At 41.7% G+C, this 3801-nt stretch overlaps 1 protein-coding gene across 3 annotated transcripts in view; it reads right to left on the bottom strand.

Moving 5' to 3' along the window:
• Window positions 1-3801, bottom strand: part of LOC102203226 (equilibrative nucleoside transporter 1) — a 44180-nt gene that overhangs the window by 14517 nt on the left and 25862 nt on the right. The gene's annotated exons all lie outside the window — the stretch shown is intronic.

The following is a 3801-nucleotide window of genomic DNA, read 5'->3' as shown; positions in this document are numbered from 1 at the left end:
TTCTAATTTATGCAACGTGAACAACCCCTCAGTCATTCCATTGTGTTTACAACACAAACTAACCGCAGCAACAAAGAGCAGCTTGACACTTCAGCAACAATAAGCCAGAGGCATCTTCCCACAAAGTTTTGAAATTCAGAAGTTCACAGCACAACTCCTCTTAAACACAACAAGTACAGGAACAAACTGCAAATGAACTTACTCTGAGAGGCGTTCAAACACAGACGGAGGCTCTCGCTTTCCACTGATCAGATCAGGGTTGAATAAGCTCTGCCTCGCTTATACTATACAGATGTTTCGTAGGCTGACACCCAACTGTCTTGTGACCAGCCCCCTTTGCATCTAAGTGCCCATCCCTCCTTCTTCCCTTTACCTCGAACATCTTGTTCTCCTCGAGCCCTTCCTACACATTTTTACATTTGGAGCACACAATACTCTTGTCATACAGACTACTACTTTACATAGTCGAGCAAAACCAAAAAAACCAAAAAGAGAAGAGTGATTAATTAAATCCACCAAGCGTCCCCTCTGCGTGATCCTATTTTTCCAATCTATCCATCCGCATGTTCCCTTTCATCTGGTAATTTCTCATCTCATTTCATCCACTTTTCCTCCTCAGCAGTTCTTTTATTATCAAGTTCACACTTTCTTGACCTGCTCCATCTATCACTTCCCCATCCACGTTGCTCTCACTGCCTCTTATTGACTTATCCAGAACCATTTGTGCTTCCCCAACTCCTTTCAAACCTTGAATCTGATGGAAGACATGTGCTCGGATATCTGTGTGACACACATCCAAACAGAAAATCTTCACTAGAAAACACTGACTCCTTTAAAAAAAACAAAGCAATTTGGCATCAAGTCAATCCAAACAACATAAAGCAAAGTTTAAGCTAACAAACTGCACTATTCAACTTTAATGGGCTCAATTTAAAACGGTATCCTGTGGACTTGACGTATTCACAGTGGGTGCACTTCTTTGCCTCTAACATGGAGGGGAAACCTTTTTCGGTGAGAGGAAGTGTTACCCTAATCTGTCAGGGTGATCAGTGTTTATGGTGAAATTAAACACTGATATGGTGGTATGGTTCACGGCCGCACTCTCTTGTATCAAAAAGTCACTTTGTTTTGTTTGCATGAAATAGTGATTGGCTGATATGGCATTTTTATTATTAGTAGCAATCAGAAAGATTGATGAGCAATATTTGAAGCAGATACAGTTTTGTAGTTTTGATTAAAAAGCCACACTAAAAATGAAACAAAACTTTCCTTCAAACACTCGTGAAGGATCACACACATCAAAAGTGCAGTCGGATCTGCTTGCACAAGCCGTGCTTGGGTGTAGCTCCGGCTTGTCGTGCACCTCTCCTATTGGACGCAGATGGGTCAGCTGTGACAGCGAAAAAAAACCCCAAAAAAACAAAACAAAAAACACTGACAGGTCTGTGGTGATACCACAATCTCGCAAAACAAACCAATGTGGCAACTACAAGGGAGCCCATAAGCTGTTGGAAATAGCGTGAGCAAGGCCACTGCAAAATGTTGCACTTTTTGAGCATTAACGTAACCGGGAGGCAAGAAATGAAGATCACATGACTGCATTTGTAACATTTGCAGAGATGTTTACTTCAGTAATATATGCTAACCTAGCACTGAATCCCAGCTCTGCTAGCTCACACTGCTGCAGACCACAGTAATGAGAGGTGAGCGATAAGTCAGCCGAATGATGTGCAGACTCTGCCTTCTCTCATGAGCAACAGGTGACTGGCTGATGAGCCAAATAACACAGTACATCATGGCAAAGGCTACAAAAGAGGACACAGCCGACAAGTATTTATTGTTGAAAATTCTGCATATTCAATCTGCAATGAGCGATTGATAGCAGGAGGATTTAATGCATATTTCAGTCTCCTGCCTTTCGTCAAGATAAAGATGACATGAAATCTGCACAGACGGAGAGATGAATAAGCTTGGCGAGCGAATGATATCCTCCTCTCACATAAGATAATTTGTGGAACTAGACACTCCTCAGAAAGTAACACTACAGTCATAAAGGGTCATCCCGTCACATAAGGAATTGTCTGAAGCTGACGCACAAACAAAGAGCGTCTGTTTACGTGGCTAAAACTGTTCTCTCTCACAGTCAGGCAAACGATATGTAACTGTTCGACGAACAATCTGAGCTGCATAAAAGGTAAAAAAAAAAGAGTAACATCAGCGTATTTGTGAGATTTTCTGAGACAAGTAAAAAAAGGGAAATGTTTAAAATACTTCAAATTTAACCAAAATCATCAACAGAATGTGAAGTTAATCACATCAAGGAAACATATGTATACAATTTGACTTAGCTACAGTTGAATTAACTGCCTTTCCAAAGTGTGATAGAAGCTCTGTAGTGCTGCTGAGAGAACTTATGAATCCATGACCAGCCAGATCTAACTGGCTGGTCATGAGCGAGCTATGAGTGAGGACAGAGGGTCCTCTATATGCACACACAGGTTAGCTAATCGTACAAACATGGGACTGAACAAGCAGAATCCATCTGTGAGAAACCCCTGTCAGTGAGACGGGTCTATATGGATTGTTAGAGGGGCAGAGGACCAACAGACAAATACTGCAACAACATCCCCTCACACTAGAAACAACCTTTGTTACATTTGTTACACTGTGCGCAAAGTTAAGGTTACAATCTGCAAACTGAACGATGTGATTAAGAGTTTCAGCTTTCCTTTAAACACAGACACTATTCTTTTAAAAAATAGAGTTTGTCCTTGCCCACTAAAGGTTTTCACCATCTTCTGAATATTTCCCTACTTCCTTTTTCTTCCTCCCATTTAATCAACTAGGAAATTATGTATCAAAGCACGATTCCTGTTATGAAGGTCTTTGGCAGCTAAGTTTGACCTTTCGGGAAATTATCTTCGTGTTTCTGTTCACATGTGCCCATCCTGTCTCTGTGCTGCCTTCCTCCAGGTACTCAGGCTTCCTCCCACAATCGGAAGAGATGTTTGTTAGCTTAATTGATAAAAGTGAGTGTGTGTGTTTCGGTGTGTCTCAGTGTGATGGGTCTTACAACCTTTAATGGGATGAGCAGCTAAGAAAACAGATGTATGGATCCACAGGAGCACATATTGTCTGAGCTTTATTTATCCCCGTTTCCCCACACCTTTTCAATGTCAAAACTGAGAGAACTGTGACTCAACATTTTGTAACTTTCCAAAACCACTAATCTGACATTGACGCTCTTTTCACACAGTGACTAACTGGCTGCAGCCGTGCAGAAGTAAGAAAGGACCAGGATTAAACTTCTTCCTCCTGAAAAGCCTTTTGAGAATCACACCACTAAATCAGTATTTTAAACATCTCTCTTCTCTAGATAGACTGATAAATGTCAGTCTATCAGAGCAGCTTATTGAGGCTTGACGTTGACCATAGCCATACACTACAGTGTGCTTAAAATTCACCAGCTTTGCCTTGTCCCAGATTCCTGTAAAGTATGCCTCTCTCAACCTAACATGCCATCAAAACGAGCCAGTTGGCATAAGCTGCCTGGTGCTGAAATGGTGCCCAGCAAACACACACTCACTCACACAGGCACTTTGCAGTCTGTAGAGTGGTGCACTTTAACACTTTCAATGGCTAGCCTCTCAACGATGTCCAAGTCCAACAATCAGCACTTCAGTTAACAAAGACTTAACAGCACTGGTGGTAATTTATTGTTTCCCCCTCTAGGAGAACTAGGGCAATTCAGACCAGCCCAAAAATGTATGTGAAAAATCTGGTCTGGTCACGCCACAATGA

The sequence above is a fragment of the Pundamilia nyererei genome, unplaced genomic scaffold, assembly GCF_000239375.1.
Source record: "Pundamilia nyererei isolate P.nyererei 1_Seehausen unplaced genomic scaffold, PunNye1.0 scaffold00024, whole genome shotgun sequence".
NCBI lineage: Eukaryota > Metazoa > Chordata > Actinopteri > Cichliformes > Cichlidae > Pundamilia > Pundamilia nyererei.
Note: the sequence above shows the minus strand (reverse complement) of the source record. Positions and strands in the feature narration are given on the sequence as shown.